A 24,429-nucleotide genomic window follows, 5' to 3' on the forward strand; every position below is an offset into this window, starting at 1 on the left:
CCAATGAAAAGAAGGAAAAAGAAAAAGAAAATGTAAAGGGTGTGTCTTATTTCTTAGTCAAGTGGCAAATGGCCAGAGAAGAGACAAACTTTATCTATTTGACCAGCAATACCTTTAACTTGATGTGGGGCGCTCTCCTAATGTTACAGCCCGGATAAAGAAGTCAATTCTAGTGGAACTGCCACAGTGATTCTATTCAATGTTATCTAGAAGAGAAACTAGAGTTGTACACTGTTCCACTATCTTCACTGATTGACTGTGTGCAAGTCTGTAATCGAAATGTATTTACCTTTACTTATTGATCCTATTCATGTCAAGGCTATCCGCACAGATTCATTAACAAACAATTTTTCGGTGTGTCAGCTGATAATACAAGGTTGCTCTTCTGTGACTAAAAAGAAAGAGAGGAGCACATCCACTATAAAACGCACGTTATATATAAAAGAGAGAAACTAAAGTATACGGTGGCCACTACTAAACATGGAATATTTAAATGCGGATGATAGATTATATAGTTTGCGAACGGCAAGTATCACACTGCACCTAGCTTTTTAATTAGAAACCGAAGAAAAAGCATGCTAATATCTCATATAGGGATGGCTATGAAAGGACTAATATATATGTCCTTAAAATTAACTCTACAGAGCCAAAGACAAATAACGGAAAATAAGCAAATACCTGATATATCTCACAAATGTCTGTCGGGATAATTTCTTCCAAATTTTAGTAAAACAAAGTACGTGATGGAACGGTAAGTAAGCCTATAAATCCAAAAGTAGTGTTTATTAGTTTAGAAAATCGAAGGTCAAGTATGTGACTTGCTCAGACTAACAAATGTTGGTGATGTTTTACCCAAAAAATAATTCTTAAATGCCCATAAATATACTATGCGGGCACACGTGCTGAGCGTTCAGTCCAGTGGCGACCCCAAAGATCATTAAAAGCCAGCAACCTAAAAAGTAAGTCGTTTGTAGAACTTAATTGCAAAAAATGACTTGGAGAGTTCATTTAATCCAAATATACAGTGGCAATATATAAAAAACAATCTAAGTTTGGAAATGTATTAGAGGTTGTATATAGGTCATTCACTAAGGGCCCGATGTAGGTAATCCTCATTTACCAACTTTAAAATACTGAATTTTACCGATTCGGTATTCTAGATTCGGTAAATGAGATGTAGCTAAAAATTCGGTATTTTTTACCGAATCGGTAGGATTCTGTAATTTCCGAATCGGATTTTACCGATTCAGTAATTGCCATTGATTCCTATGGGCCTTTAGGCCCATAGGCATCAAAGTCAATTACCGAATCGGTAAATACCGATTCGGTAAAAATACTGAATTGTCAAGGGGAACATGGTGTTACTTTAACACCCTGTTGCACCCCTGATTTTGGCTTGGGTGCCATGTGACACACATACATACCCTTAGGGCATGTATGTGTGCCACATGGCACAGGTGTACATGCACAGATGTGCATGTACACAGGAATTCGTTATTTACCATGCAATAGTATTACATGGTAAATAACGAATTGGTAATGGCCTGTGGCACTGTTTGAAGTGGCACCTACATCTGGATTTACCGATTCGGTAAATTTACTGATTCGGTATTTTACAGAATCTGTAAATTAACCAAATCGGTAAATATACCGATTCTGTAAATATAAGGCCCTTTACATGTCAAACACCAAATACTGGTCGGTAACGGCCGAAATCGGCCGTTACCGACCTGTATTTGGTGTCCTACATCTGGCCCTTGGTGATGGTTTGTTGGTGTTAGAGATTAAATGGCACAAACCCATTGGGGTTATTTGGTGAGGTTGTTTAGAATATATATGATATTACTAGTAGCTTTTAATGGCCATTTGAATGTAATTGTTAATATTGACCTCATGATGTTAAAGAGGAAATTTTTTGTGTATGTAGGACCGTAACACAGCACTGATATGTATTTTTGATCATTTGTATTTTGTCTAGGTTTTTCTTGAAACTCTAATCATGGCTTCCTGATGAAGGCTGATAGCCAAAACGCATGTAGGATCTACTAAATTATATAGCCATGGCATCATTGATTTTTGTTTATATATTGCAAATGTGTATTTTGATTAAATTAACTCTCCAAGTCAGTTTTTGCAACTAAGTTCTACAAACATAATTATACTTAGTATCTTTATACTAAAAAATAAAAAAATAATTCAAATAAATTCAGAAAATTGTTCTTTTATATAAAAAAACATTGGTTGTACACTGAGCATCACGTGATATTTCTATATTGTTTGTGTTTATGTGTTATCATGCTGATTGTTTAGGTCCATAAGTATTCTCCTTTTCTACATGTATTTATTCTCACATTCGAGACCTAAAAAGTTACTTGTAGAAAGTCGTATTTGAAATGTTAACAATCAATGGCCATTTACAAGCCTAGAACATTGAAATGGATACAGCAGAAAAACAGGTAAATGCACAAATATTTCACGAGCACAAGGCAAAAATAGAGAAAAATCTAAAGGCTTGCACCAATAGAAGGCAGAAAAAAGACAGAAGATCGCACAACATAGAGAAAGAACTGTACCGATGTGTTCTGCCAGACATATAACGTGCATTGGAACAGAACAGTGGTCGAAGTGGGGAAAAAAAAGTAGGGGAACTGTGGGTGGAGAATCAGGGGGCGGGAACAACCGAAGATTGAATCAGTGGGCGGAGTCAGGGGTGTGGCTAGAAATAGCAAAACATACCAATTTTTAGTACGATTAGCATTTCACTGACCAGTTACAGCTTATAACGTTATTTAATTAAAAGAATGGAAATGTTTATTTGAGGTTTAATTCAGGAAAAAGCAAACACTCATAGGGAATACAGGTTTATGTAAAGCATGTGAAATATAAGCAGGAACAACATGTTACCTTAATGCTTTTACTCTCATTGTTCAGAAATCCATGATTATTTTTTGTCTCAAACATTGAGGTCATGAATGCAGGGCTCCTCCTATACACATGTGTTAAGCAGGGCTCAGAAGAGAAAGGGACTCTTCAGGAGAATCTAGACTCACAGAAACCCACAAAGGCTCCTTCATATTCATGTCAGCCAGCTGGCTGCTCAATCATAATATAGTAAAAAGAACAACTGATGGACAGAATGCATAGCAATATCATACATTCACCCCAGTGCAGAGAGATGGGCCTAAATCCATTGTTTCTTTGCTCACATGCGATTTCAGTTTGGACCCAGCCATATGCAAATCAGTCTTGATCCTGTGCCCAATGAGAACAGTGTAGCCCGAACTGCCAGGCCAGGTCCTCCCTGGACTGGAAACAAGCATCCTAGGACCGGTTTCGGGCTTTCAGCCCTCATCAGCCAGGATAGCTTGATTCCATTGGCATGGAGAGCACAGGACTCATGTCTGAGCATACCTGTCCCACTCGGGGTGACAAATGCAAAAAGAACAATTGATGGACAGAATGCAGAACAAGGTCATACATTCACCCCAGTTCAGAGATCGGGGCTTAAATCCATCGTTTTTTGCTCACCATGCCATTCCAGTTTGGACCCAGCCATATGCAAATCAGTCTTGATCCTGCGCCCAATGTGAACAGTCCAGCCCGAACTGCCAGGCCATATGTATTCAAGTGTCCTTTCATTCGGGAAGTGAACACAAAGCAGCACCCACTGAACTATACACATAACATATTGCTCTTTGATATGCATGGTACATGTTCTTTGCAGCAGGCATATTACCCCTCTGCACTACCTTAGATGAGTAAAATAGCCACTAGACAAAACATGCTCCCATCTCCCTCCAGCAGGTACATTGATCACCAAAGTTATCTTGGCACTTGTATTGTTGACCGAAACCTGCTGAATATACAAATAACTTTGCAGTGTTTTTAAAACTCCTGCACTTGTACAAAACCGGTCCCCCCAAACTAAACTGGCCCCCTACCCTTCCAGTCGCCCTGGGAAACGCCTACTCCTACCCTTTCACTGCTCCTGTCCAGTCAGTACTCCTGCTCATGCTCGATCAACACTCCTGCTTTGTCAATTCCCCCGACCCCTCCCTTCTCCTGGCCCGTCACTTCTACTGGCCCGTCACTTCTCCTGCCCGTCACTGCTCCTGCCCTGTTCACCGCTCCTGCCCTGTTCACCGCTCCTGCCCTGTTCACCGCTCCTGCCCTGTTAACCGCTCCTGCCCCGCTCACCGCTCCTGCCCTGTTCACCGCTCCTGCCCCGCTCACCGCTCCTGCCCCGTTCACTGCTCCTGCCCCGTTCACTGCTCCTGTCCTGTTCACTGCTCCTGTCCTGTTCACTGCTCCTGTCCTGTTCACTGCTCCTGCCCCGTCACCTCTCCTGCCCGTCACCTCTCCTGCCCCGTCACCTCTCCTGCCCCGTCACCTCTCCTGCCCCATCACCTCTCCTGCCCATCACCTCACCTGCCCGTCACATCCCCTGCCTGTCATGTCACCTGCCTGTCACTTCTTGTGCCCGGTCACCTCTCCTGCCATGTTGCCTCTCCTTCCACGTCTCCTCTCCTGCCCTGTCGCCTCTCCTGCCCCATCACTGCTCCTGCCCCATCACTGCTCCTGCCCTGTTCACTGCTCCTGCCCAGTTCACTGCTCCTGCCCCGTTCACTGCTCCTGCCCCGTTCACTGCTCCTGCCCCGTTCACTGCTCCTGCCCAGTTCACCGCTCCTGTCCTTTCACCGCTCCTGTCCTTTCACCGCTCCTGTCCTTTCACCGCTCACATCCGGTTACTGCTCTAGCTCATGCCCCGTCACCTCTCCTGCCTCGTCACCTCTCCTGCCTCGTCACCTCTCCTGCCCCGTCACCTCTCCTGCCCCGTCACCTCTCCTGCCCGTCACCTCTCCTGCCCGTCACCTCTCCTGCCCCGTCACCTCTCCTGCCCCGTCACCTCTCCTGCCCATCACCTCACCTGCCCGTCACATCACCTGCCTGTCATGTCACCTGCCCGTCACTTCTTGTGCCCGGTCACCTCTCCTGCCCTATTGCCTCTCCTTCCACGTCTCCTCTCCTGCCCTGTCGCCTCTCCTGCCCCATCACTGCTCCTGCCCCATCACTGCTCCTGCCCCATCACTGCTCCTGCCCTTCATCATCCCCATAAGGTCACCAATCATAGACTTCAGAACATTGGAATATTTTCTTAAATCACTAACAGACTCCTAAATACTGGGGTCAAACGCCGGGGCTGTCATTGCTTGAGTTGGAAAAGATTTGTCTGCACAGATGGCGTCATTATCAATGGGGCTTTGCAGGGGGGCGAATCTGTTAGTACATGCAATTATTAAATCTGCCAAATCATGTGCACATGGGTCAGGAGGTGGTGTAAATACTGCTTCCAAATATGAGCTTACTCGTTTGGTTATGGGTGCAAAACCACTCTTGCCCTTGGGTTTCTCAAACATCTTTGGAATGGTGTGTGTTACACCGGGGCCTGTATGGGGAGGACAACTGTCAACAGAACTAGAAGTGGCGTGAAAACGGCCCCGGTGCACCTCCGGGCCGAGATTGCCGGGAAACAGTCTGGTAGGCATTGATGAACGTTGCTTCAGCAGGTAAACACTGTGAATATCACTGCCACAAAACCCAACTAATAGCAGCTTTAAATTGGCATGTAAATTTGCTGGCAGCGTCCTCACAAATGAGGTGTGATCACTGGCTCACAGCAGCCGCAGGGCCATCAGAGTAGCCGTTTTCGCACTATGCTACACTGATGGCCCTTTCAGTCTCACTTTGCAGGCCCATTAGACCCAGCGGGGAAGGGGAGGAGGTCGGGCGCAGTGCAGAGGCCTTCTGAATATTCACGTTGCACCACTCATGCGTGAAAAAGAAAAAAAGGTGTACTTTAAAGTATGGCAATTTTACAGTTCCCGGTACGCTCTTTCAAAACTAAGAAGTAGGGGAACGGACTAACATAATTTTAAGAAGTAAGGGCACGCCGTGCCCTTCCGTCCCCGCCCACTTCTAATGCTGGAACAGAACATGTAAATGTGAAGCAAGGAAAATTATTAACAAGTGGTATTCAAAGTCACAGCATGCAACACATAAGGAAAGAAGCATAAGCTAGGCCTCTAAGGGCATTAAAGACAGGACAAACAGCACATGCAGCTCATGCAGCCTCTCAGAAGGTTCATCCTCTGAGGGGCTGATTGAATATTTGTTAATGGTGGCCACCTAAGGAAAGATGGGAATAAGAAGAAAATGTGCGAGTTAGTACATCTGATGGACAAGCACCTTGCACAATTTGTGTTTGACTGTGCCATGTCTTCCTATATCCACCTATCACTGAATTTGAAAGAAAGAAGGATTTTCCAAATTTGAAACTCGCTGATGCACATTTGTTCAGGTGGATGACATTCTACTGAACAGTCCACATAGTTTGCAAAAAGGAGACAAAATTCCAAGACTGTTTATGCCAAGATTGGGCCGACCAGTACACCAGAATACTCCGCATTTCACTTTCACTTTTTGGTACAACTGCTGTGTTAATATCGTTGCTGCTATTAAGGTGTTTTGTACATTATTGATGGATAAGATTTTTTAACTTCACTTCTTCTTAACCTTTTGAATGCTAACTTCAAAAATGTAACTTCCTTTTAATTCCTTGCAAACGCTAACAGCACTGAGCTATTCTTAGCCTGCCCCACTCACCTGTGTCTTGTTTGTGGTGTGGTGGGTTTCCTGTTTACCCGGTCTGCCACAAGCAGATTTTTTTGCTTTTTTGATGCAGAGGGAAACAGGATACTGTAAAAATGTTATTTCAAGAACGACATGAGACTTAGGTAAGTTAACTGTAGTTTATTCCCCGGAGCGCCGGGACCACGTCTTAACTCTGTGCGGTTGGTGCCAGAATAAAATGGCCGCCCACAACTTCAACTACACCCCTTCCGGTTATCTGGAACACTAGACCGATACCACATCTCTCCCCCCTTTATTCACAACAGAATATTCAAAATATATTTGGATCAGTCTTACTTGTAGTCCATTTAAAAGTCTTTGAATCTCTCCGGAGTTCTTATGGTTCTTCCCGCTCTCGTCTTTACAGCTCCTTCTCTTCTCCCATCTCCCTGTTCCTCCTGCTCCGGTTCACCTGTCTCTGTTCCTTCCATGGTGCTTCCCGCCTTTTCCTTCGTCGATCTAAACTTGCTCCTATCCTTTGTGCCACAGGTTCCTCTGGCTTCCTCGTCCTGCCTCATATCTCTCTCTTCCACTTGCTGCGTACTTTCTTCTACCTGCTCCGTGCTCCTTCCATCACATTCTTCCTTGCCTCCTTCGACATCCTCGGTCCCTTCGTCAGTCTCCGCTCCCCACTTCAATATCTTGTTGCACTTGGCCATTCTGTCTTGCGACCAAACTTTTCCATCACTGAGTAGTGCCGATCTGGTATACGGCTCCAACACTTGGAGAGGTGGCGTGAATTTACTCTCTCCTTTCCTCTTTAAGGTCGCCACTTTCACTCTAACCCAATCTCCTTTCTCTAACTCCCCACCTTGTACGCCTCGTCTCCTGTTGAAATGTTTGGTGTAGGCCTCCTGTGCTCTCTCTAGATTTCTCCTGACCACCGCTGGAGACCACTTACTTTGCACAACCATCTTCCTCCATGCTGTATTGTCTTTGGTAAATGGTTCTCTCCCTCTCAGTACTTTGAAGGGGCTGTACCCCGTGCTCCCTGGCGTGATGCGGTATGCCCACAACATTTTTGGCACTTCCTTCTCCCAGTCCAATCCATCATTTATGGCTGCCTGTATGGTGCCCATGATCACCCTGTTGAATCGTTCTACTTGCCCATTACCAGCTGGTTGATATACGGCTGTGTGTTTGACTTCTATCCCGTTTCTGGCTACAAAGGCATCCCATTTTCCTGAAGTGAATTGCGGCCCATTGTCACTTATGATGGTTTTGGGAATTCCTTCTTTGATAAACACATCCCTCAGGAAGGCTATCACGGTATCTGTGTCCACTGCGTCCTTTATGACCACCTCTGGCCACTTGGAGTACTTATCAATTAATACTATGGCATACTTTTGAATGCCCTTGGCGTTTAGTACTGGTCCCATGATGTCCACTGATACCATCTACCATGGTCCTTCAGGCACCGGGAACTTTCCTAATGGAGGCCTCATTAGGGTCTGGGACTTGTCCGCTTTAGCACATGACTCACATTGTCGTACAAATCGTTCTACTTGTGTGTCGATTGCTGGCCACCAGTAGGCTTGGCGAGCCAACTCTTTTGTCTTGGTGATTCCTTGGTTTCCCTCATGTAACAGAGTCATTAGGTGTTCAATGATCCCTTGGGGAGGAATCACTTTGTCGCCTCTCAGCAGAAACAAGGGATTTTCCCCTAGGGACAACTCGTCCCTCACTTCCCAATACCTTCTTAATGTCTCCTTCAAGTGTCTTTTCTCGGGCCACCCGTGGACCACGTACCCTTTTATCGCCTGCAGGTCCTCATCCGATTTATAGGCCTCTTCCCACTCCTGAGCTCCAATCACCTTCTCCATGTCTTCTACTGTTGCCACCACATAGCTGTCCCACTGTGAGGATTCTTGCCTATCCGCGTCTTCCTTAGCTGCCCCCCGGCTCAGGAAGTCTGCTACCTTGTTCTGTTGACCCGGTATGTGTTCCACATCATACACGAAATCCAGCAAACGTAGTGACAACTTGGCTATTCTGGGCGTGGCATGAGCATGTCCATTGGATGTTAAAACCTTTACCAGGGGTTTATGGTCTGTTTTGCCTAGAAACTTTGCACCTCACAGGTACTGCCTAAACTTTTCCATGGCCCACACAACAGCCAGCATCTCCTTTTCAATGACGCTGAATTTTTCCTCGTTGGGTGCCAGGGATCTCGAGGCGAAGCTGATCTTCGACATTTCCCCTAGGGCTGACCTCTGCATGAGCACTGCCCCCAGGCCTCGTTCACTTGCATCCGTGGTGAGGATTAATTCGGCGTCCGGGTCAAATCCAGTAAGCGGAATTGTTTCGCTCATTTCCTTTTTCAATTTGACAAACTCCTCCTGCTCCTCATTGGTCCATTTGAAGCCATTCTTTTCTTTGAGCAGTTGGCGTAAACAGTGTGTCTTCGTGGCAAAGTGGGGTATGAATTTACTGTAGTATTCGGCCATTCCCAGGAATGACCTGACGTCCTCCTTTTTTCCTGGGGCTGGCACGTCCAATATCGCTTGCATGTTGGATTTCTTTGGTTCAATGCCTCGTTCACTGACTTCATGGCCAAGGTATGTAACCGACGGTACCCCGAGTTTGCATTTGGACCACTCAGCCGTCAACCCATTCTCTTGTAGTGTTCGCAGTACACTGTGTAGCTTTTCGTTATGTTCTCGTTTGGACTTGCCCATGACCAGGATGTCGTCCTGGAAAAACTGAACACCATCCACCTTATGAAAGAGTCTGTGCATCAACTTTTGTAATACTGCGGCCGCTGATGCCAACCCAAATGGCATCCTGACGAATTTGTAGCACCCGAAGGGTGTGATGAATGATGTGAGGTGGCTGCACGACAGATGGAGTTTTATTTGGTGGTAGGCAGACGATAAGTCCACCGTCGAGAACCATTTTACGCCCTTGGTCTTGGCCAACATTTCATTGATGCGTGGAAGGGGAAACTTGTCGATCAGGATGTTTTTGTTTAGTTCCCTGAGGTCAACGCACAGCCTCACCTTCCCGTTTGGCTTTTGGGCTACCACCAAAGGTGAGAGCCACTCCGCACTCTCGATGGCCTGTATCACTTCGCATTTCTCCAGTCTGTCGAGTTCTGCCTGCACCGCCTCCCTGCTGCGGAAGGGGATGTTCCTCGCTCTGTGGATGACCGGTTTGGCTCCATCCTTTAGCTTGATTAGGAGTGTGTACTTGGTCAGTTCGCCAATCCGCCCTTCAAACACTTTGGGGTATCCTCTGCGCCAGGCCTCTATCTCTTCCCTGTCCTCCACGTTCATCAGCATCACCTTTTCTACGCCTCCTGGGTTCAGCAGTATTCCTAGTGCTCCTTGATCTTTCCAGCTGAGCACCGACGGTACTTTCTCCGTGACGTATAGCTTGCACTCTGCCTTGCGTCCTCTGAACTCAAATAGTAGAGGGCAATACCCTAACATCGGTATTTTCTGTCCCGTGTTCGTGACCGGCCGTAGGTCCATGGGACGTAGCTCTTCCTTAATAATCGGTTCAAGCTTCTCTTTCCAAACCTGTCTTTGTACAATGGTGATGGGGGCGCCTGAGTCGGCGATGATCTCGATGGGCACTCCTCCAATATGCATGTCGAGCCTGGGTTTGTCCGCTTCTGCGCACCCTACGTCCAAGATCTGGGCATCGATGTAGAGGACTTCCTCTATTTCCTCTTCCCCTGTTTGGTTTCCTTCGTCTTCCTGGGTCTCCTGCTCTATGTAATTGCCTGTGGCTCCTTTCGATCTCCTGCGGCACACTTTTTCATAATGTCCAAATATGTGGCAGTACACACATTTCGCCCTGAACGCGGGACACACCTTGTCGTTGCCCAAGTGCGACAAGCTTCCACATCTGTAGCAGCATGGCCGTCCTCCTCTTCCTGTCTTGTTAGTCGTGCTTCCTGGATGTGTGTTCTGTCTGTGTTCTTGCCCTTTCTGTGGTTCTCTCTGCTTGGCCTTCTCATTTTTGTTCTGCGTCACAATCCTACAGACCGTTTGCGTCGTCCCGGTGTCCTTCCAAGCAGCTTGGGCGCATCGCTTGGACATTTCCGCCTTCTTCACCAGGGCCCAAACTTCCTTCAGGGGGGCGTCTCCATTCACCCACAGTTTTTCTTGCACATGCGTGCTGGACGTGTGCATTATGATCTGGTCTCTTATCAGATCATCATGTAGCGCGCCGAACTTACAGGTTAGCGCCAATTTCTGCAACGCCGCTACGTACTCATCGATTGTCTCTCCGCCCTCCTGTTTTCTCTTGAAGAAGCTGTGTCTGTCTATGGCTACGCACACTAAGGGTCTGTAATGCGCGTCAATGTCTTCAAGTGCGTGGCTGAACACGTCGGTGTCGGTCGCATCTCTTGCTTTCTTGACAATGGTGTCATATACCCTGAGACCTTCTGGGCCTAAGTTATGTAGTAAGATCTTCCTCCTTCTGGGGCCTGCATACGCTGCTCCATTCTCTTCTTCCAACGCGTCCAGGTAATTGAGAAAATATTGTTTCCAATCTTCCCACAGCATCCTGGGTTCCCCCCTTTTTGGGAGAAACTGTACCAACTGGGTTAAGGAGGAGGACTATGTCGTCATCTTGCCGTTCCCTCTGGGTCCTGCTTGCGTCGGGACTGGCCTGCCCGGCGGACTGCCTGGAGCTTGTCTCTCGTCCGCGTCTTCTTCACTGTGCTCGCCGCTGGCTGAGCCGCCTCCAATCGCACCGTCTGTGTGCAGTGGCGTTTGTAGGTCGTCTCGGACCGCTCCGTCAACAGCGTTCGTTCCTTCCTCTTTTTCTCGCAGTGCCGCCAGCTTGGTGTGTTAAAAAGGGTTCCAAAGACAACCAGTAACCAAAGACCCTTTTTGTTGCCCGGCGGTATCGCCTCTATGACCCACCAATGTTAATCAATGAAGAAGCAGGCGCTGGAGACTGGAAGGCAGGAAACGAGGATTTTATTCTCTCCGGGGGAGAACACATCAATTCAGACAGCAAGTATCGTCACGAGGTGCTCTAACCACATCTCTGAGGCCTGGCCTCTTATACTAGGGTTTATGATCTTTATTGCACATAACACATTCTCGTAACACTTTGGTACTTGAAAGAACATCCTCGGAATCTCCCCTTCGGACTCGTTCCCACATACATTTACAGTTGGATTCCCCACCCCGGTCACAACAGGTGATGGTTGTCGCACAGCAGGGCATTCCGCCGATTCGCGGAATGCATGAGTTTGATCGGATCTCATAGGGTGGGGGCTTTGATCGGCTCGAGGGTCTCTTGATGGGGAGGGGAAGCTTCCTACTGTATGGGGTAATAAACAGCATCCGCAGGGTCAGGTGGCGGCCTGGGAACAAGGAGGACAAACGGGGACACAGGAAAAGGGGGTTTGCATCAAAAGGATTTTGAGGCCATGAAAGGAATGAGGGGAGGTGTTGCGCTGGGAACAGGATGGGGTTCCGTGGTGAAGCTGCGCTGAAGAGGGGTTTATGACCCAGGGCATGAGAGAGCGGGGGTTGTCAGTGTGCGGGCGGATGCTTGCGAGGTTAAGAGAGAGAGAGAGACGCGCTGGCTATCAGCGAGGGGCAGGGAGGCCATGGTGCTCAAAATGGCTGCCGCTTACGCGCACGAATGGGCGTGAAAAGGGGCAAGATGGCGCCGACAATGTTCACCAAGTTTGTATTTATTTTCCACAGTCCTCCCTTTAACATTTCCAAGACATCTTGCTGGCCTATTTCCTATCTACGCCTATATGCAGCGATCATAAGTAAGGGAGAGGGGACTTAGGCAAAAGAACTGTACATAAACATCACATTATAAACATCATATTGAAAAATCTCGTCATCTAGTAGGCGGGTTCATCGTTAAGTTGGTTGCAGAAAAAGTCATCGTAATGCAATATCAGACTAGAAGTACGTAGCGAGGGCGTTGGGTACAGATCATAGATACTTATAGTCATTTGGAATAAGAACTGGTAAGTTATCATATAAGTAAGTCCTTTTTGTACTCGGCGGGAGCATAGTCAGTCCAATGGTGGTTGGGAGAGAAATGAGATATAATAAAAATAAAAATCAGAGTTCTCAGTGTCTATGCCGTCTTCTGTTGGCACTGTTGAGCACCTGGATTACCTATCAACAGAAATGTTCATGTGGATTGAGTCGTTGGGGGTCTGCGGGGAGGGGTGCATTTGGTTTGGTTTTCGTCAGACCTCGTAGGAGAAATGCGTTACGATTTTGGAGCAGGTGCATTTTCTTCCGTAACCCAGTGCATAGTTAGTAGGAGGCAGAAAGGATGGTGATAAGAAAGTGCAATTTGTCTTTGAGTGGTGGGGTCTGTTTGTTTCTTGAGTCTTTGTGATGGGTATTTCCTGTTGCCTCCATCATCTTCTTATCTGGCGTTTCCATCATCTTCAAGGTGCTCGGTAGTGGGCAGAACCACAGACTTTGTTTATCTTTTCTTCGGGGGCGACCCTTGGTGGAGTTCTAGGTCACCGTTCTGGGATTTAACATAGTTCGTGGTCTACTTAGTCGGAGCTCCCTCCCTTCTGATGCAGGGAGTACTCTTCTCTGGGTAGCTCAGTAGGATTTGGAGGAACTTGGGAGTTCGGGTGGAAAGGTGCGGGTGTGAACAGTCCTTATGGTAGGTCGGAGGAGGAGGGGATGGAGCAAGGCCAAGTCGGGAACAGATCAGGGGGACGGAGAGTTCGCGACAGGCGGGTCCGTAACCATGTTCAGAGAGCGGGGACTTTTTGGCACACGTTGATCATAGAGCAGGGGCTTCAGGTCAGCCCTTTCCTTAGCTTTGTCTGAAACAGTGCCCCGTCCTGCGACTCCTTACTGCTGTGGTCTCGCCTCGGCCTCCGTCGCTGATGTTCCACAATCCGCAGTCAGGCCGCGTGCTCCCACATCCGGTCTCTTTCTCCTCCGACAGTGATACCCTTAAATGAGTGTTGAAAAGACAGTCTTTAGAGATTTTGCAGAAGAAGGTAATTACATAAATCTATTTCTCTCCCAACATCAAGCAACTGGGGTAAGCACTCGCTACATTTGAGATTTTTGCGGCTAACGTATAAACAATTGATGATGGGTTTGCTGGATTCCTTATAACTTCCTTTTGTTGGCTAATTCTTTGGCGCTTTGATGATTATTACGTTCATTTGTAATAGGTACGAGGTCTGGTACTCATTTATTGCATACGTCTATTATAGTAGATGTCAGTTCTTCTGGTAGAGACCCATTTCTCTAGTACGAGTCTTGCAAGGCTAGGCTGGTCTTCAGGGCCTTGTATTTTACGAAAAAGTGCAACGTGCTATTCACCACAGTCTGATAGGCATCCTTCTAAGGGGTGAACAAGGGCTAAACAAGTCTTCATTACATCAAAACATCTTATTTTCAACAAGGCTTACTGCAACAAGTTCTTTCGATTTTCGATCTAATTTTTTAACTTTGCACACATCTTTCTAACTTTCTATATAAATCCTCGCAACCTGGTTACTACAAAAAACTCGGGGGGTGGTTTGCGATAATTATTAAACTTATCCTCGGGGAAGGTGGGATCTTATGGAAAACAATTAGGAACACAGTGAATTGGAGCAGGGGGCGTTTTTCAGGCTCTCGTTCAGGGCAGCTGATACCAAACTGGGGGCATTTTGGGAAGACGGGGGTGTCTCGATCATTTCTTACTATTTGGGGTATGGAGACAATTTGGAATGGGGATGGTCGCATTACCACAGACATATTTTATCATAGAAGCCACTGACAAATAGTTCCCTGGTTGTGGGTCAAATTTGGAGAACCTTAGTTGTCTTACCTGTCCTTTTCCTTTCGGTCAATTTAAATTTTATCCATATTTTAGTAGAAAAGGAGAGGTAGTAACGTGGTACCGATACAATTTTATTTAGGACAAATTTGTGCAAATACTTGTGGTATTTGGGGCCAATCAGGAGGTGCACCAGGTTCGTCAATTAGGTGCCAGTCGCTAGGAAGAGGGAAAGTGTGGAGGGGTGAAAGAGTGAGAGAGAGAGAGAGAGAGAGAGAGAGAAGAGAGAGAGAGAGAGAGAGAGAGAGAGAGAGAGAGAGAGAGAGAGAGAGAGAGAGAGAGAAACAATAGGCCAAACAGTACACGTGGGACATGGAGAATGACCATGTATTGTTTGGGCTATTCAGTGCGTTACCCAACGTTAGACGTTTCGGGTCTGTGTTAGGATGTAGAAAGCATGCAGTTTTGGGACAGAAGAGCATTAGATCAGGTACAAAAAAGGTCGTGCATTGGGTAGGGCGTCTTTTTTGTGTCGTCTTGCAGCGTTAGTCCGTTTTCATGCATCGGGCGTGACGTGGCTCCAGATCCCTTACGATACTCTTAATCGGGATTCTAATGTAACTTGCAGAGGGAAAAAGGGGGGAAAGGGGGAGGTGGGGGGACAACATTCGAACACATCAAATGTACGGGCACGAAAGTCCTTTACTTACCGCATACTCGTACTTATCTCTTCGGGATATAATCCTTAGGGTCTTGGTCTCTGAAGTTTAGGGGGCGGGCAATGTGATAGGTGGTTCATGGGGGGGTTCGAGGATGGCATTAAGGATCGTGTGTAGGGAAACGCTAAAAAAGATCAGAGGTGCCTAGCGTGAGGTACCCGGTTTTGTAGATGTATCCGGCCATCGGGATCCTTAAATCATTCCCTAAAGCTGTGATGTTCTAAGGCATATCAGTTCTTCGTTCAACCCTGTACCTGAGTACCTTCAACCACCATAACTTTATAGCATTTTATCAATCACACCGCTTTACTTTACCCATTCTCAGAAGTCGAGGTCCTTCTTCATACGTAAGTTCCTGAGTTCAGTCGCATATTTTGGAGGCAACGTATCATACCTTCGATTCGATCATCAATCCAGGGCCGAACAACCATTTCTTCAGATAACCTTAAAAAAGGAACAGAACGGTTGCGTACAGAAAACCCTCCCACTGATTCCCACATTTACAAAAGTATGTGATGCCTATTCATAGTTTTGAAGACCTTTATTTGCATAATTATTCAGTACGTAAAATGTGAAGAGTGCAATCATATTTTGGCCGGACATGTCGACGATGGAAGCACATGCAGTAGGGGGTTATTTTGTGGCACAAGAACATGTAAGAAAGGCCTAAGTTATTATTTGCAAGTAACTGAAAACATTTCATTGCGTGACGAGGGAATCAGGGGTATTTCAGTTCATAAATGGAAACACAGTCAAGCTCATCGGAATCACATTTCCTAGATGTAAACCGTGGGTGTGCATCATAAGCGACGTTATGTACCAGTTACAATAAATATCAAAAATAAATTGTTCATTGAAATCAACATTTTTACGGAGCCCCTCTCAAATGTTCGCCAAGTGAACCCTCCTCCCTTTCTCATCGAGTGCACAATGGTTCGTATATATATCTTAGTACATCAAGTTTCATTAGCTAAGGAACACCACGAGGCATCCGTTAGTTTCCATTGATACCGGCGCCATTTTGGGCGAGGCCGGTTTAGTCCGGAAGTAGCATCAGAGGAAAAAAAATGTCCCCGACGATTGGCGGTTGGACCAGAGTCCCTTTCGGCAGTTCAAAAGAAAACTGTGCTAACAGAGGGGCTGGTGGTGTGGACCGTCAATCAAGAGAGGGAGGGGGTAGAGTCTTTCTTACCGGGTCGTGTTGATGTTCAGCCGGAACTTGTTCGAGTTCGTTAGCCCATAATTTTCCTGGGTGGTTCAGACGGAAGTTGATGCAGACACGAGAGCACCGCCATCTTGTTGCTGTGCCGCGGTTATTTCATTAGTGACCAATGCAGCTGTTCCCCTCCGGAAGCCTGAAGGGGCTGAGGGCTCTTGGGACTTTGGTAGAATCTTCAAAGTCGAAGGGATGTTTGTCGATGGTGGGGGGGCCTGCGCCCAGGTGGGCAAGTGCCCGAGTTGCAATTTCGGACAAAGTTACTCCAGCGGCCTAGACCCGCCTTTCGAGGGCCCAGACGCCATTTCGAGACCCTGCGGCAGCCACCCTTTGTCGTATCCATCAGGAGTGGAAGAAACTTCTTGTGATGGCGAAGGACAGAGCATCATGCTGCTGGAGCAGGACATTTTGGTTCGGGGCGCCAGGGTGCAGCAGTGGAGCCCTCGTCTGGGGAGGTGAGGGAGGCTCGTCCGTGCCGCCTTCCTCTCCCGGCGCATCCTACGCCGTCCCTCTTGAATCAGGGGTGCACATGATGACCACCCTACACCCCTGATTCCGACTCTTGGGGGACCATTGTACATCCGGTGCTCCGTAAATATGCCCGTCGGACATTGTATGTCCTGTGCTATGCAAATATACCAGTCGGGCGTTGTATGTCTTGTGCTGCGAAAATATACCAGTCGGGCATGATATGTCCTGTGCAGCGTAGGTATATGGCCGTCGCCCGGCTGGAGGACATCGGCGCCGGGCCAGGGCAGGGGAGCCTCCAACCTGTGGAGGCGGGAGAGGCTCGTCCGCGTCGCCTCTCCCTCCCTGCCCACCCTGCATCCGTTCGATGGAGGAATTCGTGATGGCCGGACCAGGAGATACGAGGGAGGGGGTCATATGCAGCCGCCCCCTCCCTACTCGTGGCCCGGGGGACGCCATCCCTGGAAGGGTAGTATGGGAAGACCATTTCATTGCCTGCTTTGTGGAGCCTCCAGTACCTTCTCGCCGGCGATCTCTTTTGGCCCACGGCTGCTGGCAGGCCCCGCCCCACACGTGCTATGTGTTTCAGATGGGCGGGATCATCGAACTGTTATATTTCGAGGACTTCCGGAGTGAGCATATGTTTTGTATTTTTCCTATTAGTAAAGTTTTGTTTTAGAGAGAGTTCTACTAGTTATTCTATTTACTGTTGGTTGTGTGTTTTCTTTACCGTAATTAAATCCTAAGTTATATAATAGACGCTTGGCTTTCTTGAGTCTTTTCTCTAACGGGGGGTTGTTTACACTGGCCTGCAGTTGTGTTTGTTTTTTTTTTTTTTTTTTTTTTTTTTTCAGAGTGGGGGAGCAACAGAGAGCAATCAGTCCCAGAACTCTAACATGTCGTTAAAATTGGTCTGACGAAATCTGTGCCATCGAGCATAATCAAACGGGGTGGTCCTGTTTGTTCTGTCTGCACTAGTCTGATTGGTTTTTATCTCGCGCCTTTTTCCTTTCTGTCGGCCTGTCCTTTCTGTCGACCCTCCGTTCTTACCTATGCTCTGCAGAGTCGGGCATTGGGCTTTCCAGTGCCCGAGGCATTTACAGAAAGCACATTGGTTCTGTTTTAAATCTATTCGTCCTGTGCGCAGTGTCGGGGGATTACCTTCGGGTCGTTGTGTCCCGGGGTTGACTTGTCGGCACACCCCTTTACACCGTTCTCTTTTCATGTCTACTCCTCGGGACTGTGCCATCGCTGGCCCTTCCCTTTGCCTACTAGACGTTTGGAGGGTTGTCCGTCGTGTCCCTTCACCTTTTCTAAATTCGTCGCCTTCCCTTCGTCGTGTGGCTTCTTTGCGCCACATACCGAGACTATCGAGCATAATAGGTGTTGTTTCATTCCTACGAAGGGCTATTTCTACCGTTTCTATTTTGTCAAGATCAAAGGATCCTCTCAGTGGCCACTGACTTTCTCGATCCTTTTTCGTATATTTATGCCACAGCTCACTATAGGCTATAGCGATTAATCCATGCTTCATGAACATGTCCTTATTAGGGGTGCCTTCCAGCGGAGCCGGATGGTTCATCTCTAATAAGCGGTCCGGGCTAAACAGGCTACTAACCAGTGGGGAGAAGACAGGCATGACGGATCACAATGGGATAATAGTCAGCACTACCTATCTTATCACTGCGCGCAAAGACTAGACAGAATATTTCTATTCTACGTTGTTTGCACGTAGTGAATACCTCATGAACCAATCTTGAGCAATCAATGTTAGGTCAAAAATAAAAAATCAATATGGTCAATGGGAAGAATAAATAGGCTCGCAAAGGTTCGCGTCACCTACCCTTTCACTATCTGCAAAGAGGGGACCTATTCTTCCCTGTTTGCAGACAGAGGATCTCCAGAAAACAATCTATAACAGTTAATCAATGGGGGGTGGGGGGCAATTGTTCAAATGGGGGAGAAAGATAGGTCCAACGGGTGCGTACCTATCCTTCGCTGTTTATAAAGGGAGAGCCTGTTGTTTCTCCGTTTGCAGACAGTGAATCTCCAAATAAATTAACAAAAAGTAATACTAGTATTTTCTCAACAATTATCAATCACTTTCAATTATCTATCACTTTCGCAATTCGTCGTGTTTACACGACCTTACCCGGACCGCATGGACAGTTTCTTGTCTTCCGAATCCAGCGCCCGATCGTCCTCTTCTCTTCGTACTTCTCGTGGCACTCCTGATGGTTCCCAGTCAGGACCGCAGATCACTCGAGAGAGGTCTGTTCGGAACCAGTGAAGTTCGGATGATCGGCTGTCAGACGAGGGTCTATCGGACAGGGTACCTTCCGATCGTTGCAGTCGTTCACTCTGTCGTCAGGACCTCTCCCACTGGATCCACGAGTCGCTGATGGGCCCCACGTTTGGGACGCCAATTGTTAAAAAGGGTTCCAAAGACAACCAGTAACCAAAGACCCTTTTTGTTGCCCGGCGGTATCGCCTCTATGACCCACCAATGTTAATCAATGAAGAAGCAGGCGCTGGAGACTGGAAGGCAGGAAACGAGGATTTTATTCTCTCCGGAGGAGAACACATCAATTCAGACAGCAAGTATCGTCACGAGGTGCTCTAACCACATCTCTGAGGCCTGGCCTCTTATACTAGGGTTTATGATCTTTATTGCACATAACACATTCTCGTAACACTTTGGTACTTGAAAGAACATCCTCGGAATCTCCCCTTCGGACTCGTTCCCACATACATTTACAGTTGGATTCCCCACCCCGGTCACAACAGGTGATGGTTGTCGCACAGCAGGGCATTCCGCCGATTCGCGGAATGCATGAGTTTGATCGGATCTCATAGGGTGGGGGCTTTGATCGGCTCGAGGGTCTCTTGATGGGGAGGGGAAGCTTCCTACTGTATGGGGTAATAAACAGCATCCGCAGGGTCAGGTGGCGGCCTGGGAACAAGGAGGACAAACGGGGACACAGGAAAAGGGGGTTTGCATCAAAAGGATTTTGAGGCCATGAAAGGAATGAGGGGAGGTGTTGCGCTGGGAACAGGATGGGGTTCCGTATTGAAGCTGCGCTGAAGAGGGGTTTATGACCCAGGGCATGAGAGAGCGGGGGTTGTCAGTGTGCGGGGGGATGCTTGCGAGGTTAAGAGAGAGAGAGAGACGCGCTGGCTATCAGCGAGGGGCAGGGAGGCCATGGTGCTCAAAATGGCTGCCGCTTACGCGCACGAATGGGCGTGAAAAGGGGCAAGATGGCGCCGACAATGTTCACCAAGTTTGTATTTATTTTCCACAGGTGCGTGGGTTTTCACACTACTGCGGAGTGGGGCTCCTCGTGCCCTGGACGGTGAGTCTCTTATTTGGTGCTCTCGCTCTGCCACCTTTCCCGCTGCAGTGATACTGGTTGGGATCGGCTCGCGGTTCAGCTTACTTGTGTGTTCAACCACGTTGTTACTTATGGGGGCCTGATCGCTCCTTCTTGGGCCTCTCCCTCGTCCTCTGCCGCGCTCCGGGTTGCCGTTTACCTTCCCACTGTCTTCGTTGTCTATGCATCATGGGCTCTCTTGTCAGATCCCTTGCCTCGTCACCATTGTAAAGATGTTATTTCAAGAATGACATGAGACTTAGGTAAGTTAACTGTAGTTTATTCCCCGGAGCGCCGCGACCACGTCTTAACTCTGTACGGTTGGCGCCAGAATAAAATGGCCGCCCACAACTTCAACTACACCCCTTCTGGTTCCGGTTATCTGGAACACTAGACCGATACCACAGATACATGAGATACTTCCGGTCTCAGAGAGGGGAGGGAAATACCCGCAGTTAGCTGTCTAGTGTTTCACTAGACACTCCTACTTAAACCCCATGGGTACGCAGACGCGCAGTGGACACGCGCAGCAGGCATGCCAAAGGCAGGCCCGCCTGCGAACGCCTGCATCCAGGCTGCGCCCGGTGCATGGAATTCTGGAACTTGCGCTAGGGAACAGGTAGTTCGATCTAGATATTCTAGAGAATCCTTACTAAAGGTCAGAGAAAGTGGGAAACACTGCTGCTGCGCAGCAGTCCCCATTGATAATCTCTTTGAGCAGCATCAACAGGTATGTGCCTTCTGTGGTTATGGTGTGCCCTTATGTCCAAACATCAGGACGTACAGGGTTATCAAACCCTCCAATTACCCTGGTAACTCCAGTCCTGAAGGAGAGAGATATAGTGGTTTCCTTATAAACGCCTGCTCCCTTATCAAACACAAGCTGGGGTTTGCTATTTGTTTAGCAAACTTTGAACCTAATTGGGTCATTATTACTGAAACCTGGGCCAACAATGCATCAGGGCCTGACCTATTAGATGCAATCCCAACTAACTATTCTACTCAGAGGGTAGACAGGGTGGGACGTGCAGTTGGAGGTCTGGCTGTTGTCTTTAAATCTGATTTTAATTGTTTGATAGAATCTGACTTCAACCTACAAACTTGTAAAGTCCTTCATTTTAAACATATTACCTCAGCCACCTGTTTGTTTGATGGGCTGCTGATGTATAGGCCTCAATTTCCTATGGAAATTAAATGCCTGCTAGAACCTTTTATAGCGGAGAGCTGGATGAGCATCCTGGGTGAGTTTCACTTTATTTTAGAAGAGGTGAACAACCAAGACTCAAGCACCATTCTAGAAGCCCTTGCTAATCGTGGAATGTCACAATTAGTATCAGCTCCCTTACATAAGGTGGGCCACACTCTGGATGGCATTTTTACTAATGATACCAGAGTAGTTTACCAAAAAATTATCCCTATTTGTTGGTCCTGTCCCTGCAAAGCTGCCTTCGAGTTTGCCCCCCTCCCGGCAACCAGAAATAATAGAACTCCTCAACTTGTGGATATATCCAGAAACTGGAAAGGAGTCTCGGTCGAGACTCTTGTTAGAACTCTAAACAGTGTACCCTGTGTAATCCAATATGACTCTGATAGCGGGGCTGAGTCCTTCACTGCATGGCTGAATACTACAGCCAATAAACTCGCCCCTCTGAAGATAATCGTACATAAAAGACGCCTCCCTTTGGCACCTTGTTATAATGATAGGCTCAGGATGCTCAAACAAGCATGTCACTGTCAAGAACGGGCTTGGAGGAAAAGCTTAGATGAACAAGAAAGAATTGCATATAAAAGGGACAGTAAAAATTACAATCTCGCACTAATGGAAGAAAAATCCAAGTACTGTGTTGTACATAAATTAAGTAGGCAGCAGGGCACGTCTTCTAGTAGTTAAGTTGGATTTATTAAGTTACAAAGAATAAGATAAGGCAGCAGAGCACAAAGCCTCACAGCTGACCAGACCAACTGCCAGGGCTAGAATCCCAACACACCAGATAGAACACAGCTAGGTAATGTAAATGTAAATGTAGGTGTACTTATATAGCGCAACCTGTCACCCAAAGGGCATCCTGGCGCTTGCTTAGGGAACCCGTCCTGGTATTCCCCTGTGAGAGGCCCCGGCAGGGTGTCCACAGGGTGAAAGCCAGGCATCCCGCCGCGAGGGGCCGAAGTGGAGATTAAGCAAGCTATTGCCCAGAGTTGCAGAGTTAGACCCTGTGAGTCGAGTAGGCACCGGAGCGAGAATTGTCGAGGCCGTGGAATTTTGAGCCCGAGACCCGCTGAGGCGGGGAATCGAACCCTGGTCCACGGTCGATCCCAGCTTCCGGGTCTGCCGCCTCTAACCACTGAGCCACACTAACCACTGAGCCACACTTCTCCAGGTAAGAAGATAGAAACACAAAGAAAGGACTAAAGAAACCAAGAAGCCATATGAAGCTAAGTATGAATTTACAACACATCTTCCCCCTTACAAACAACACATATGAAAACCTCAAATACATAAGAAGATAAAGCATGGAAAACACAGAGAAGAAAACGTATAACACTTAGGAGGTCGAAGACCTCATGAACTTCCAGAACAGGGAGAAAAGAATCAGGATCAAGAAGTGAAATAAGATGAAGATCACTATGACCACCTTCTCCCCTTCAATTGACAAAAATGAAGAGTCAGTCCACTCTCTACGTTCCATCATTGGGGCCACCAAAAACAGAAATAGAGAGTTCACTTTCTCCAATAATAATTGTCCATAGCAGATATACGCTATTTTGAAGGTAGAACAGTTCTGGAAGATTACTCCCGAAGAAAATTTGGATCTAGACTTCTTTCAGACCAAAAGTTAATTCTGAACCAGGTGTCAAGGTTCTGGGTCTTTCCTTCGGGTTAAGAGCCTCAGATTGTTTTCAGGCTTCCGAAATCTCTTAAATTTCATTTCTCAAGCTCTAGTCCTTCACGAACCACGGTCGTGAACCCTGCCGGGCTTGGGACTCTCTTCATCCTTTCCCGGTACAGGTTGTGGGAGTTTTGTCCTCCACCGGTCCTGGGACGTCATCCGTCCACTCCCGGTACTCCTCCTCCGGTCCTGGGACATCCTTTGTCCTCTCCCGGTCCTAAATCTGGAACTTTTGTCCCATTCCAGTCTAGAGACATTCTTCTGTCACCACCCAACTCTTGGTTTAGCGGGTCCTGGAATTTACTTTGTTCTCTTCCAGTCCAGGGGCATTTTTCTGTCACCACTCAACTCTTGGTTTAGCGGGTCCTGGAATTTGCTTTGTTCTCTACCAGTCCAGGGACATTTTACTCCTGGACCTATCAGCAGCATTTGATACTATCTCTTCCACTCTGCTGCTGAATAGACTCCATGGCCTTGGTATCCCTCATCAAGCGTTAGCTCTCTTGCCCTCTTTCCTTAAAGATAGATACAAAATGGTGAAGCTACAGGACTCTATTCAGAGGCTTTTTCTTTGCCCTGTGGAGTACTGCAGGGCTCATCCTTGAGCCCTACGCTTTTTAATCTTAATGTAGCACCCTTAGCGGCAATAATTACACTCCTTTGGAATGGAGATAGTGTCATATGCAGATGACACTCAGGTCATGGTGTCAATCCCCAAGAACTCATGCTCGATAGCAGAAAACGTTTCATGCTGCATGACCAAAGTGGCAGAATGGATGTCATGTAATTTTCTAAAACTTAATGGGGACAAGACGGAAGTAATGATCTTCAACTCAGGGATATCAAGCTGGAACAGTAGCTGCTGACCACACTCCTTAGGAACCTGTCCTAACCCGGGAAAAAAAGGCCAAGAAACTTTGAATATTGATGGACACTAAACTCAATTGGAATGCATTAAAAAATGGTACCATAGCAACCGGGATAATAAGGATGCTCAAGAAATTGTTTCCATTCATCCAGCGGTCTGCTCGTAAGCAGGTAACTCTTGCCCTGGTAATGTCCAGACTTGACTACTGCAACTCACTGTATCTGGACTCAAATAAGAACATGCAGAATAGACTCCAGGTAATGCAGAATGTGTTGGCTAGACTGGTTCTGGACATACCCAGGGGGTAGTCCACTGCGAAGGGACTGCACACCCTACATTGGCTCGCAATTAGCAAACGCATTAGATTTACATCTCTCTGCATGGTACACAAGGCCCTTCACCTTCCATACCCTGCAAGATTGAGAACTAGGTTTGGCCGGTATCTCCTAGGTAGACCCCTTCATTCTTC

This window comes from Lissotriton vulgaris, chromosome 7 (assembly GCF_964263255.1).
Source record: "Lissotriton vulgaris chromosome 7, aLisVul1.2, whole genome shotgun sequence".
Classification (NCBI taxonomy): domain Eukaryota; kingdom Metazoa; phylum Chordata; class Amphibia; order Caudata; family Salamandridae; genus Lissotriton; species Lissotriton vulgaris.